Here is a 15,758-nt window from a genome sequence, read left to right as displayed (position 1 = left end):
TAGGAGACACAGCGTGCTTTAGCCGAGCAAAGAGGACAGGACAGAGTGTAAAAGGAGATGTGGTCAGAGACGTTAATGGGAGGGAAGTGGCTGAAGGCTTTGAAAGTGAGTGTACGAAGCTTGAATTGGATTCTGAATGGGAAGGGGAGCCAGTGTAAGGGCTATTTCACACGATCCGGCTCCTGACGGACGGCGAAATGGCCAAGAAGCTGCGCCGCACTCAGAAGCTTTCAATGATGGGGATGGCCACAGCCCGGCAGCCGTCCCTTCCAGTGGTGGCTGTCCTGTGTGAATGGACACAATCGTGTCCATTAACAACTACTGTGTGCGGCACGGCATTTGGCCATGCGTGGTTTCGCCGCCCGGCAGGAGCCGGAGCGTGTGAAATAGCCCATAGGCTTGTAGGAGTGCTACTGGTGTAGCATATAAAGTTTAAAAAAATTAACACTCACACAAATGCATGTGTTATAATGAAATAACACAACTGCGCATAGATACAAAGTATATCACCAGATACAGCATACAATATGCAGCACACTGCACTTGTCAGCCTGGTTTGCCGGACCCTGCCGCTTCACCACGTCTCCGCGTCACGGCCTGCATCCTCCAGCTCCGCCCATATACAGTATGTAGATATATATATATATATATAAATATACTATACAATCTTTCAGCATTTAGGTACAGAAAGGCTGTCCTTGTTCTCGCCAAGCCGCACTGGTTCTCAAACTTGGTCCTCAGGACCCATTAATAATTAGCTATCTTTTAAAATGTGTCAATGAGTAATGAATGCACCTGTGCACCTGCCGGGTGACCTGGAAAACGTGAACTGTCGTGATCCTGAGGACCGAGTTTGAGAACGCCTGTTCTAGTAATATCCTTCCCTTAGTATCTAGCCAAGTACTTTTGTGAGTAATGACTTCATCGAGGGCGAGATTATCAATGCCATTGGTAGAAATGTTTTTGCAGGCCGAGTTTATTAGATAGAATTGACAACAGTACAAGAGTATAGGCAGCATTGCAAGTTAAAATTTTCTTATTCTCATTTAATATACATATTTTAGTCATAAATACTTAATGGTTAAAAACTAATGATTAAAAATATATATACTATTATACTATACATTTTATAGAATTATTATGAGAATTTATATTATACAGTATAACGCTACAACATTATTTGTTATATACATTTTCTTAAAAAAATAAAACTTACTATTAGTATATGTTCTATTTAAAAAAAAAAATATTATAAATTAATTTCAAAATGCTAGAAATGTTTCCCATTTCATTTAAACCAAATGGACAATTGTATTTTCAGTGCATTTTAGGCCTTCTCTGAATAGCCGTGGCTCACCAAGGCCATATTGTTCTCAGCTGCAATATAATAAATAGAACAGTACAGTAGGGGAAAAACATAGGATTAAGTCCGACAGCTCTGGCTCACTTAATCAATTAAAGGGCTAGATGAGGATGGCTCTACCTGTAGTTAGTCACCTCCTCTTTCTTGTTCCTTCTTGTCATGAATTGTAACTTTTTACACAATGCTTTTAAATGCTGTGGCTTTGTATTTTATTTTTATTATTGAAGTATATTATAAAATTATTAATTGTATCTGCCTTTTTGTTTTCTAGATATTTTTTACTAACATTGACAATCAATAAAGAATCTCACAAACAACATTCGGTAGTCAATTAGACTATTCGCAGTAATTAATATTAGACACTACTATGACTACATGAATTGAAATCCTTTTTTTCAGCAGAAAAACTGTCTTGGTTCATTCTTTTTTATTCACTATTGTTTATTGTTGAGGTTTTTGTTGAGTCGACTTTAAAAGCAGGTGGGCCTGTTTTGCCGAGAATGGCCATTGATTGTCGAGATCACGACCATATATCGACGATTCACATCTGTTTCTGCAGACACTCCTCCTTTTCGTAGTTCGGCAGCTGGGACATTGAATCCCACGTGCCGAAAGACAGTCAAGCAGGCCTAGAACGGGCCAGGGTCACAGCTCTCGGGACATCCCGACAGTCGTGACCCGGGATTAAATACCCCCTATGACTTTTAAAAATGGGACAAATACACTTCTTTTCTTGAGTTATTTTTATAAAATAAATGTTGTCTATCATTAATTGTGCAATTCCAAAATGCAATTTATCATGCAACACTCTTCATCCTCTTTTATATTCTCTACCTCCTGTTTCAGATCTGGAGAAAATGTTCTAGAGTCAGTAAGGAAACAGAGTTCTTATACCCAATACTATATATCTCAATTAATGTAGTGCCCCGACCTTCCGTTATTTAATATGTATGTATGACCTTTCAAAGCTTTGTTATGCTTCCCTTGCCCCAACTCTCAGAGCCACCAATGCTCTTAACTAGGTCATTCTCCCTATTCCCAACTGCAGCACTCCCAAACACCCGCTGTACAGAGCAGTCCTCTGGCCAATGATGTATCTATAGTGGGTGCCCACACTGCTCCCATTTTTAAATACTTACTGTTCTGTGTCAGCAGCAGAAAATCACCAGGAAAATGGCACAGTAGCCATTTTCCCGGAGACCTTGGAATGTTCACTAGACCATACCTCCCATCCTGACCCATTCCAGGAGAGACATGCTATGTTCCTGGGGTCCACTCTTAATATATTATTGCCTTCAGCTAATCTAAACAGGTTAATTGATCAACACAGGTGATGGTAATCATAAATCATACCCCCCATCTTCTGAAATGATGTAATGCGGGACCCTGCATGCACCCAAAATTTGGGGGTATGGCTTAGTGACAAGAAGGTATGGTCTATGTTCATGGTGTGCCAGCAATGCCCCTAGCCACTCTGTCTCCAGGAATAGATGTTGTGCGCATGTTAAGCTGGGAAGGGGGAGGGGGACAGGGGGGACACAGGACCGTCCCAAAAAGACAGGACTGTCCCATGTGAAAATGGGGACAGTTGGGAGGTATACATAGATTATGGGGGATGTCCAAAAATAGAGCATTCTGTCTCTCCTGGAGAGGGTTATGTTGGGAGTATGCACTAGACTAGGGATGGTACTCAAGCAATCTTGTCTATTTTGCCATGCTAAAACTGTGGCAGGGCATGCTGGGATGTTTAATTCAACAACAGCTGGAGGGCCAAAGGTTTAGCATGCCTGAACTAGACTCTGGGACAGCCCTAGGTTCTCTTGTGACCCCAGTACCCACAATATATTGTCCTGTTGGACAGAGAGGAGGGAGCTTGGACGGAGGCTGTGCACGGGCCTCCTCCTCTCTTGTTGCACTCTTGCCCCTGAGATTGGTTTTCAAGATTTGTGTGATCTGGACAGAAGGCATATGGGCCCAAATCTAAAGTCCCCCATACACTACTCCAATTTGGTGTGATTTGACCCTATCCCAACGGATCGGGACCAGAAATCGGCCAAAATCCGATGTGTTTGACATCCCCCATGGGTCTGATGAGCAGTCCCGTGCGTATCGGACCAGAGTTCGGATCTAATGTCAGTCCGACCTTCAACTCGGCCCCCATCCCAGTGGCGGGGAACGGGGTTGCATGCAATGCATTGCATGTGAAAGGACCGCATGCAATGTATTGCATGCAATCCTGCTGCCCGGGAAGGTCCCTGGCGGTTCAGGGGGGTTCGGATGGTCATACACTGCGGTGATACATCGCAGTAGTGTACGCCCACCTTTGGAAGGTAGAATAGGTAGACAGGCACCAGTGCATTGACTATATCAGGACATACTGTATTTAAAAACATATTCTTTTTTTTTAAGAAAAGTTTCTTTAAATGCTTCCTGCAAGCACAGGAATGATGACATTGCACATCCTTTATAAAAACAGGCTTTGTTTTTGTGGCTAAATGTAATGGTTTTGGACAAATATTAAAAAAATGAGAACGTGTGCAATAACGGCACTGACTTTATTACAGCTCCAATATAGATTTCAAAATGGGACTACACCTGACTTATGAGCTGATTTTCTGCTCCCTACCCACCTCCCACCTCCCAATAACTTAAGTAATCAGCCCTGGGCGAGCCAGCTGCAGTTTATGAGGCAATAACTTGCCAGTGTTCCCAGCCTTAGATGTTACTGGAGCCTTGGGAATGTATTAATGCAGCGCAAATGGCTCGTTGAGGAGAAAAGGGAGGAATTTTTTTTTTTAGCCAATACAAAAAGAAAGGGAGAAGGGGGTTATGAAGAGAAAAATGATTTTAATGAAAATGAAAGAAATTGCATTTATTAGTTTTTTATATATATACACCATCCAAGTGATGTGTTTACAGGGCAGGGGGAAAAAGCACACACACACACACACACACACACACACACACACACACACACACACACACACACACAAAATGGCTGCTGGCTTAGCCCCCTGTCACCCACTTCAGAGATAAATCCTGGATGTCATGCTGGATAAAAACGGTATATTAACTCGATCAGTCTTTGCAGAGTCTAAAACATGGTCAAAGCTGCTGAATGTCACTGTAAGTAATGGTTATACCTTCTTTTTAACGTATTAAAGGAACATTCCTGCCTGCGCATAGAGTTTTCTTCCGTTTAGCTAAGGAAAGCCGCAGTGTCAGTCAATATCTATACGTGTAATGAGATCATAGAGGCAGGAGACAAATTAGATGCCTTTACTTTTCTGCTGAGGGCGCACAATACTTCCATTTGCTCATTTGTAGTTTTAATGCATATTTTGACAATATTATTATTATTTTATTTGCTATTGGCAATCATTTCTAGCCAATTAAGATTCTGGTAGGTATAGCATCTAGTAAACTATCTCGTTATGGAAATATTCCTGTATTTTGGCTTCCTAATTTGAGTGTTGTTGTTGGATTTAGGGCACCTTCAGTGACTGCCAATACCCATTTCAAACTTAAAAACCCATCTGACAAGATCCTTGCTTATACATGGGTGATGACCCCGGTGAGTACCCTTCACAACGACCAGACCCAGGTCTTCAGGCTTAAGGCCCACACACACTAAAAGATTATTTTTCCAATCTGGCTGGTTGGAATGAAAATCCTGAAATTATTGGGAGCAAATGACAATTGACCATTTGCTCCTAAACATGGAAAACAAACACAAATGGTCCTACAGACAAATTGGTTAAATCAGTTTATGCAGATGATGGCTTTTGTCCATTTTCCAGCGTTTGGGAGGAAACTGTTGATTTGTTCCTAGAAATTTCCAGATTTTCATACCAACCAGCCACATTGGAAAGATAATCTTCTAGTGTGTATGGGCTTTAAGCCTGAAGACCTGGGTCTGGTGTGAAGGGTACTCACCGGGGTCCTCGCCCACGTATGTGCAAGGACCTTGTCAGATGAGTTTTTAAGTTTAAAATGGGTGTATGGTCCTTTAGAGTGGGTGCTTGGAGATGATGTGGTCTCCAAGTGCTACCAATCAGCTTCTTTTAGGCATGGCCCTGGTAATCAAGGCCCAGGGCATATACGTTTCAGACAGGCCCTAGGGCATTGACCTGGGTGGCTAGTCTCGGGAATAACACTGGTTGAATGAAGACTAACAGGACCCGGGACTGTCAAGGTCGGTAGACCCTTTGAGAGATAAGCGGGACCTGGGTCGATGCCCGTTCATGGTTTTTGGCTTATGTATGAATGTGGTGCAATCTGTTTGGGATGCCCAAAAGTAGATATAAGCACAGTTGGCAATAAGGGGAAGTTGAATGAAGCAGTGTAAATAGTGGACAGTTGTAAAAGTTGCCCATGGCAGCCATTATGCTTCTACTTGTGATATTATAAAATGTAATTGATCAATGCTACTTTGAAGCTTATTGTTGCTATGGGCAATTTCTTTACTCATTACACTGCCTGGTACATTTCCCCCTAAAACCTGCAAAGGGCACTGGCGGAACTACGGTTGTCGGGAGTTAAGAAGGTCATGGAGATGTTGATCACCTACTAAGGCCTGTTTTCCTGGGTCCTCCTCCAAAATATTATTTGGGGCACAATGATGCAATGTTCTGTTTTCTAGATAGGGAGTTCTCCATGGGATATTGACAGGAGTATTAGCAAGAGTGGAAAGCATAAGATATGACCAGTATTTAGGAGTCATTACAACCCATATTCCCCAAAAAGTACTGATTACCCAGGTCCAGGCCTTTTGGAGGGACCAGTGGTGACTCAAGCCAGCTGCTGAGTGGGACGAATATCAGAGTTTTTTCCACTTTTTTCCCTGGAGGCAGAATGACCACACCTCCAGATATGGCCACACCCCTCAGTACTACCTGTGCCCCCACAGATGTGTCAGCAGCCTTGCTATTGTATTACTGCTGTGTGGTCATTTGTGACCACGCATCAGCATTGTATGCAGTACGCTTGTGTGGGGGGTCCCCTGTGAATGAAGCTTTGATGGATTGCCATCGCTGGCCATTTGCAAGGTAACTGACAGCCAGCGGCTGTTTGTGGGCAGCATGTGGGCATTTCCTGCCAACTCCACACAGCCTTTGCCGCGCCAATTTAGTCTAGACTTTCTCGGCGCTGCGAACAGAGAAGGAAATCCATTAGAAGAGTGGTTCTCAACCTGGGGCCTCAGGCAGCTGCACAGGTGCACTCATTATTCACAGACACATTTTAAAAGATCCACAGCTGGAGCTAATTATTTCACCTGCGATTCTGTGTGAAGACCTGGAAAATGTGAACTGTTGGGGGGGGGGGGGGGTCCTGAGCTGAGGACCAAGGTAGAGAGCCACTGCATTAAATGATGAGAGTTTACAAATGGATTTCCACCTGTGTACATGGCTGCAAAGGTGTTGCACAGGGGCAGGGGGAATCTCTGGCAGGGCAGCATTTACCTGAATTCTGGGCTACAAAGAATCGCAGCCCAGCGATCAGGTCTGAATGACCCCCAGAGCTCCTTGCAACATCCTCCTGTTATATGCTACGCTGTGGTACACAAGTAACAGAGATCCCCGTGCCACAGGTGTACTGTAGTTCAGCTGCCATTCAGCCCCAACAAAGCAGAAAACTGGTGATGTCACCGGTTCCTAGTAAGTTAATAAGCTGTAAACGCATGAAAATTGGCTCCACCCACAACATGGCTGCCCCCAGTGTGCTGGCAACAGTATATTTTGAAAGAAAAAAAAATGTGTCTGTTTTCATTCATTGAAATGCCTGCTAAGGAATGCAAACGATTTTAATGAGCCATCTTGACTATGCAGCTCTACAAAACAATCCGGCATTCCTGACTCGTGTGCCCGGAACGCTGAAGAGACCCGCTTTCTTAAGGTAAGCGTATTTGATGCTTAATTTCCCATTGCTATTGACACATTAGAGATTTTCGCTTAGCCGGTCATGAAAGGGTTAGTCGCCATTCATTCATCAGAACAGCTGCGATGTTGCGGTTGCCGTGGAAACAGTATTGGCAGCAGGAGTTCAGGGCAGGACTGCAGACTTCACAATGCAGATGATACAATGAGAATGTCTATTGTAATGTCAACTTTTGATTAGAGCTCGTTATCAGCATGCATAGACATCTGTGGCTGCAGCCAATTCTGTGCGATAATATGCATTGCCCTGACTATAGTGAGATATCTGCAAAAAAACACAGGAACATCCATTATTTCTTGTTATGCCAAACATTTTCACTACGTGGAAATACAATATCTATCGCGCATGGTGACCGGCGCGATCTGTCCGACACTGCGCAAAGATTAATAATGTGTTGTAGCTGGAGTTACCACCACCTGTCTCCGGACAGTCCGTTAATTAAGACCGGAGTCCGGAGGTGTGGCGTTCCCGGACTATACAATGTCTGGGAATAGGCAGCTAATGGCAGAATGGATGGTGTAATGGTTAGCATTACTGCCTCACATCCAGGGTTGGTGTAAGGCTTCTTGGCACCCTAGGAAAAACATCAACCTACTGCCCCCTCAGGCACATAACTCCAAGAGGCAATGGAGACACCATCCTCTGGACTAACAGCACTGGAGGGGCTACTCCATGTGCAGTTCACAGCAGGATCCAACTGTGACTGCTGCTCTTCCACTTGAGCTCTGTGGTGCAGCCGCATAGTTAACTGGCTTTATTCCAGGATTCAGACTCGGTGGCGCCCCTCAGATCCAGGTACCCTAGGCAGCTGCCTAAAGCTGCCTAGTGGTAGAGCCGACCCTGCTCAAAGCAATGAGGTCATGGGTTCGATTCCCACCATGGCCCCAACTGTTGCAGAGTTTGTATATTCTCCCCGTACTTGCGTGGGTTTCCTCCGGGTACTCCAGTTACCTCCCACAATCCAAAAATATACTGGTAGGTTAATTGTCTCCCAACAAATTAACCCTAGACTGTTTGTGTGTGCGTGTACATGTGGTAGTGAATATAGGGGGTTATTCCGGTGGATTCGCTCAGGTGCAAATTTGCACCCTTGCGAATCAACCAAACACGGCCTTGCGTATGGTTGGCTGCCGCCACCCATTCGCAAGTGGGATTTGCATGCAGGGCATGTTACACAGTGTAATACGAATGGATGTTACACAGTAACATCCATTCACAGGCCAGGGGGGAACCTCCCACATCCTTTGATGCAGTGGCGTAACTATAAATTTTGCTCCCCCCTGCCATCCACCCACACATCCTGTACACAGTAGCCAATAGCCGGCTCTGTGTATAGTCAATTGAATCAGTGGGGGGGTTAGTTGTCTCTGCCATTGCCCCACCTGCGCTGCGGCTGACTCACCTCCAGTGCTCAGTCAGTGGGCAGCGGCAGGCAGCAGCATGTCAGTGTGTCGAGTGGGTGCCGGCGCCCACACAGACCCTGCTGCTGCTTGCTCCCCCAAGCGGCTGCTTGGGCTGCCTTACAGTAGTTACGCCACTGCTTTGATGGTACATATGCATGCACGCTGCGAAGGAAATGGATGGACAGCTGACATCCGGTGATGGGGTATTCCCATAGGCTAATGGGGCCAGCCGCTGCCCCACACTCCTCTCTGCCCCCGCCCGTTGTCCTGGGTGCGGGCGCCCAGCGAACAGACTGTTTGCCGTGGGTGCATGCGCAGAAAGAAAACATCGGTGCTACGAACGGTCTATAGATTGTAAGCTCCACTGGGGCAGGGACTGATGTGAATGTTCAAATATTCTCTGTAAAGCGCTGCGGAATATGAATGCGTTACATAAGAACCTGTAAATAAATAAAATAAATAGTAACTGCCTCAATAGATGGGCACTGAAGTATTGCTGTGTATCCTATGACTTTAAACAGCCCTGAAGTTTGTCAACCGTTGGGCACAATGTCTACTCTGTCCGTCATCTGACATCCAGTCCCATTGAAAATCGCAGCTGATCTGTGATAATGTAGAATGTTCCAGGGTATAATGCAATCAGACCAGGGCCGTCACTCTTGCATCAGGTGGAATTATTCTCGAGTTGACAAAGACGAGGTTCTTGTCTCACTTCCAAAGCCCACCGACTGCTGCTCCTCACCACCCACCTGCTGCTCAGCCTCTCCTGCAACAGTGAAGTAGTGAAAGGTAGGATTGTCTATGGACCAAACCCTGACATTCCTATGTCCGTCTCAATTATTGTTGATGGCTAGAACCAGCATTACAAGAAGACTGAGGGCTGGCAAGTTAACTGCTTGACTTAGTGTTAGGGATGTTCCATCTGTTTCGTACCTTCCCAATAACCACATGGCCTTTTGGGAAGAATAGAAGATTGACTGGCTGATTGAGTTATGATCAGTAGATCTGTGTGGGACTCATTTCTCCAATGTAAACGGTGAAGATGTGAATCATCTAGCATTAATAAAAGGTGTGATTGATATATATATATATATATATATATATATATGATAAGAGTTTCAAGAGTGAACATCAATGTTCTAACCTACTCTGTGAATGTCAAAATATTCTCTTTAGACCTCTAACACTTTATTACTTCCCTGTAAATGGTGAAGATGTGAATCATCTAGCAGATGTGAATCATCTAAGCAGATGTGAATCATCTGGTGAAGATGTGAATCATCTAGCATTAATAAAAGGTGTGATTGATATATATATATATATATATATATATATATATATATATATATATGATAAGAGTTTCAAGAGTGAACATCAATGTTCTAACCTACTCTGTGAATGTCAAAATATTCTCTTTAGACCTCTAACACTTTATTACTTCCCTGTACCCTGATCAGAGGAATTAAATATAGCGATCTACTAATTTTGCAACAGAAAACCCAGACACACACACACACACACAACGTTACAGTAGAACAATCTTTTAAACTTCTACTTGCTTTATAGCAGGCATGTCCAAACTGTGGCCCTCCAGCTGTTGTGAAACTACAAGTCCCATCATGCCTTGCCACAGTTTTAGCATTTCCTAGAAGCAAAACTGTGGCAAGGCATGATGGGACTTGGGACAGCTGGAGGGCCATAGTTTGTACATGCCTGCTTTATAGGTTCCAAAGGCAGTAAAATGATTGAATTATTTTTCTGACCCATCCTGTTCACTGTATCATAAGCTGATTGATTTCTAGCAAAATGCTCTTCAGTTGGATTTCTGGTGACCAAACCAGGAATGTCTATTGCAAAATCAAGAAACCTTAATGTCCCTTTTAGCTTTTATAATTGGGCACTACGGATCCCTTGTGGCACCATATGAATAAAGAATTACGGACGGTGTAATGGTTAACATTATTGCCTTACAGCGCTGAGGTCATGGGTTCGATTCCCACCATGGACCAAACTGTGTGGAGTTTGTATATTCTCCCCATACTTGCGTGGCTTTCCTCCGGATACTCCGGTTTCCTCCAGTTTCCTCCCACAGTCCAAAAATATACTGGTAGGTTATTTGGCTCCTAACAAAATTAACCCTAGAATGTCTGTGTGTGCGTATACATGTGGTAGGGAATATAGATTGTAAGCTCCACTGGGGCAGGGACTGATTTGAATTTTCAAATATTCTCTGTAAAGCGCTGCGGTATATGTGTGTGCTATATAAATAACTGGTAAAAATAAATAAATAATAATATATTAAACTGCTGTAAACTCCTGAACTAACTGAATGCCATCTTCTTGATGTCATAGTGATTGACTATGTACTGTACCCCTGTGTCAGATCCAGTAGCACCCAGAAATATGCAGGACATATATTAGTTGTGCAGTCTGTTACGGGGCTGCAATTCCATAGTACTAGCTCTTTACCATTGGGTACAGAGCACATGACTCAACCGGCAGCTAATTGTATCTGCTCATATCTGTTAACCCTCATCATGTCTTTCACCCCAAGTTCTACCCCAAAAAATGTATTTAAGAATCAAATCTAAGCTTACAATGTGATGTATTTAATAATCCAGATGTCAAATCGTGTTCTTCAGTGACTGCAGCGCCATCTAGTTAGATGTGATGTAAACGTTAATTAATTTTAATGCAATCTGCTGTGTCTGAGACAGCAAAACGGGCTAATGCAGAGTGGGAAGTGAATTTGACATACATTACTCACATGGAAATATAGTGTCATTTTTCCAATATGCAGAGCTGAACACATGCTTAACCCTATATAGCAGTGTTTTTCAACCACTGCGCCGTGGCACATTAGTGTGCCTTGAGCTGTTCTCAAGTGTGCCCCCAGATCTAGAGATGCCCAAACCAGTTTACAGCCACCACCAGTTCAACTGTTATTTACTGGTCTCTTCTTGTCATGTAAATAACCAATGTATTTTTATTTTTGTTACCTGTGGGGACCAGTGTGATTGTTTTTTTGTTTTTTTTATATGGGGGTAAATAGGTTTGTTTTTTTTCCTGTGGGGGCCAATGTGTTTTGCCCTGTGGAGATCTTATTTTAAAATCTTATTTAGTGTGCCGCAAGGTAAAAAGGTTGAAAATCACTGATATATAGCATGTGAAACTGATACACCTCCTAACGGGTGCATTTTTACGGTACTTATGTAGTATCTGGGGGTCCGATTTAGAAATCAGATAGGATCGCATCGCATCGCATGCGACCAAATCGTATGCGATGCGATGGTCAAGATTTTTCCATAGGATTCAATGTTAAAATGGTCTGAGTCCATTTTAACATAGAATTCAATGGGAAAAAGGAGTCCTTTTCCTTTCCCAACTATCCAAGTGGGCATGGAGTTGGATATAAACCTGTGGCGAGCGTAGTAAGCCACCGAGCCCGAAGCGTGGCGAGCGGACACAGAATACTTTTTAAGAAATATGCGTCCCCTCGCGGGGCTTCGGGCTCGGTGGCTCGCTGCGCTCGCCACGCTACATAATATCAACTCTATGCCCACTTGGATAGTGGGGAAATGAACAGGACCTTCTTAACATTGAATCCTATGCAAAATCGCATCGAATCGCATCGCATCTGATTGTATGCCTTAAGGTAAGGCATACAATCACAAAATCGGCAGCCCAGATACTACATAAGTACCATTTTTACTTACAGACCATGTTATAATAAAATCCCACCTTGCAAATTAATGTGTACGCAGCCGAACGTAAATGGCCAGATCCTGTCACCATCTAATGATTTTTCCACTGGTCAACACTCATCACAAGCACTGGGCCTTATTCTAGTTCACTCTTTCTGACAAAATCCTTCTTAGATGGACAAAACCATGTGCACTGCAGGTGGGGCAGATGTTACTTGTGCAGAGAGAATTAGATTTGGGTGAGGTTTTACTTCAAAGTGAGATCTATATTGCAGTGTAAAAATAAAGCAACCAGTATTTACCCTGCACAGAAACAAAATAACTCACCCAAATCTAATTCTCTCTGCACATGTTACATCTGCCCCCCTGCAGTGCACATGGTTTTGTCCATCTAAGAAGGATTTTGTCAGAAAGAGTGAACTAGAATAAGGCCCACTGCGTAGCCCTGGACTTGCTTCGTGGCTGATATGATTACATGCATATCCGGCCTGGACCTGACATCACACACCTTTTCCTATAACGCTTGGGCACACCTGCGTTTTCCCTGAAACGCCTGCGTTTTTCTTAACACTTCCACTAAATGGCTGGATTCCACCCACAGACGGCTACTTCCAGCCAATCACCTTGCAGACGGCTAGCGAAGGAAAAAAGTAGCAGGATTCCTTCGCTAACAGGCGCCCATACACATGCGCAGTTCATTGGTAATCACCCACTGCGCAAATTTGCACAGCAGGGATCAGGTGTGAATTATCCACATTGTCAGATGTTGAACCCGGGCCTAATTCAGACCAAAGCTGCTTTTTTTAGAAAATGGACAAAACCATGCTGCACTGCAGGTGGGGCTGATGTAACATGTGCAGAGAGAGTTTGATTTGGGTGGGGGGGTGTTCAAACTGAAACCTAAATCCACCTGCAGTGCAGCATGGTTTTGTCCACAACATTGCAATGATGCTAAGTGTGCTCGAGCAGCCCATGACATCCCCCCGCTTCCCCACACGGCCGATGGGGGGGCTGATACAACATGGAACTTGGAGAAAAGGATTGTCTTTATAAAATTGAGACATGGGAGGAGGGCTTTGAAAATCCAGCATTGTGAGCGGAGGAAGTGTCTTAGAAAAAAGACATCTGTTGAAAATGTTGCTGTGGGGCCCGTTAAGTTCTGGGTACATCCGTGTGTTTAGAAATTGTTTATTCTAATCAAATCTGCTGACGGACAAGTTCAGTTGTGCCTGTTGAAATACAAATGACTTCATCATCTCAAGAACTGAGACCATCACTGTTTCGAAGAGTTGGGGTGGATCGTCACAAGCAAAGAATAACAATAGAGTAGCAATTGTAAGGAATTATTAACAATCGATAAAGATACCGACATATGACCAGTGTGACTTTTATTGTCAGTGGTACTAGGTTGGTGGTGCTCCCAAAGGTTCAGCAGTAAAGCTGATTAGAAGTGGGGTGTCCAGAGGAGGACAAAGGAAGAACAAAACTAGGTTTTTGGGGCACTCTTCTTAGAAATATAAGGTGTAAGGTAGTAAGATGATTGAAATTAATAAATAACTTTTATTAGAGTTCACTTAAAATATGTTGGCGTCAATAATAAATTAATGAAACATTTCAAGTAAATACAATTTACAATGGAGCATCACAGTATAAATATATAATAGAATTGAAAGTCACATTGACTAGGCGAAAATGTTTTACACCGAGGGGACCACCCCCTGTTGAGTCAAAGAGATATTCAACCCGTGAAAATTCCCTTAATGGGGTAGATGATGAGGAGATTCACAATAGTAACAGTTATATACTGGTCAGTAGACTGCGTTATGAAAGATTAAGAACAGGAAAAATGGTCATTGATGTCGTGCCTGATATTCGAGGTGTCCCGCTGTTCATACGACACCAGATCTTCCCTATCAGTCGCCCGATTAGGTACTGATCTGGCCAAACACTGTTTAGCTACTGAGATCGGACGAGATCAGGCGGCCCAGTGGTGTATGGTCGTATACTTAATATGTTTGATGTAGCGACGCAGGACTGACATTAGGGACCATAAATTGCTTCTGCTTTCCAGAGACACACCGAGTGACCACGGCCTGATACGCGAGGTATTGCAGGACGGGTCATATATGCCTGGGGATGAGAGAGCAACGATATAAGAGAGTACAGAGCACTGAATTTATTGCAGTGACTGTTTACAAGAATCATTATCGTTATTAATATTATTACAGGTTGAGTATCCCTTATCCGAAATGCTCAGGACCACGAGCCGTTTAGATAAGGGATTTTTGCAGATTTTGGAATATATTAATTTTCCCATACTTACCTAATCCCCTGGTGGTGCTCCGATGGTCCCCCGATGTCCACGGTGTCCCCCAGTGTCCATGGCAGCCTTCAGCATCCTCTTCAGTAACATCTCTGGTCCAAGGGTGCATTGCACCAGTGCAAAGCTCACCTAGGACCGGAGGTGCAATTTACCGATCTGCTATTCTGTTCACGCTATCCCCTATTCACATACATACGCAATTCCCTCACCATCAAATGTGTTTTCAAATTTGTGTAAATGTAAGTCTGACCCTTCCACAACTCCGGCGGATCGAGGCCAGCATTGTCACACACCCTGCTTAAAACGACTGGTCATGTCTGTGTTTTATCAGACCGTACCAGAAAATGTCTGGTTACCACCCCCCCAAACGCCAACTTCCTGTCAGTCAAATTGCAAGGTGATTGCGGTGAGATTGGTATTTTTTGTCACTATTTTGGACACATCTGCAGTCAATCTGTACACATTCCCAGTCAATCGATAATCAAATGGATTACGAATTTGGACAACAGCGATAACCCCCTTCAGGCATACAACCCATCAAATGCTTGAGATTTGGAGGCATGGCCTTGTGCCTACTATGTAGACACTCCCTTTTTCACCGCTGTGGTAGTATGGCCAAGACTCCAGCCCCTCTGTCTCCCTGAATAGATGCCGCCAGCATACCTCCCAACTTTTCCTCAGCAGGACCCGAGACAGTTGCCTGCGCGCCGAAGTCACGGCAGATATTTTGGGGGCGTGGCCTAATGGAAGGGACGTAGCCTATGCCTGCGGCTCTCCTGCAAGGGCATTCTCCCACAGTGGCGAAAAAGGGGGCGTGGCCTCGCAGCCAATCAGGCTGCAGGAATAGACACTGAGCGCATGCGCTCAGCATCTATTCAGGGTGATGGGGGGACTCCCAACTCCCCCCCCCGCGCGCGCGCGCGCGCTGCGGGACACTGCTGGCCCCCAGGAGGGATGCGGGAATGTCCCAAAGAACCGAGACGTTCCTGCAATAAGCGTGACAGTTAGCAGGGGTGGATTTAGGGGTC

The 15,758-nt window shown here is 44.2% G+C and overlaps 1 long non-coding RNA gene and 1 pseudogene across 3 annotated transcripts in view; one reads left to right on the top strand and one right to left on the bottom strand.

Annotated features, from left to right (window-relative positions):
* Nucleotides 1–7,006: 7,006 nt before the first annotated feature.
* LOC146073915 (uncharacterized) overlaps nt 7,007–15,758 on the top strand; it is a 73,545-nt gene continuing 64,793 nt past the window's right edge. For all 3 annotated transcript variants that reach the window (XR_014473333.1, XR_014473334.1, XR_014473332.1), the window contains exon 1: nt 7,007–7,258. This is a non-coding gene — a long non-coding RNA (uncharacterized LOC146073915). The remainder of the gene's footprint in view (nt 7,259–15,758) is intronic.
* LOC146076190 (5S ribosomal RNA) lies at nt 14,296–14,413 on the bottom strand (annotated as a pseudogene).

Source organism: Crinia signifera, chromosome 4, assembly GCF_055691185.1.
Source record: "Crinia signifera chromosome 4, ASM5569118v1, whole genome shotgun sequence".
Lineage (NCBI taxonomy): Eukaryota > Metazoa > Chordata > Amphibia > Anura > Myobatrachidae > Crinia > Crinia signifera.
This window is presented reverse-complemented; position numbering and strand designations above follow the sequence as displayed.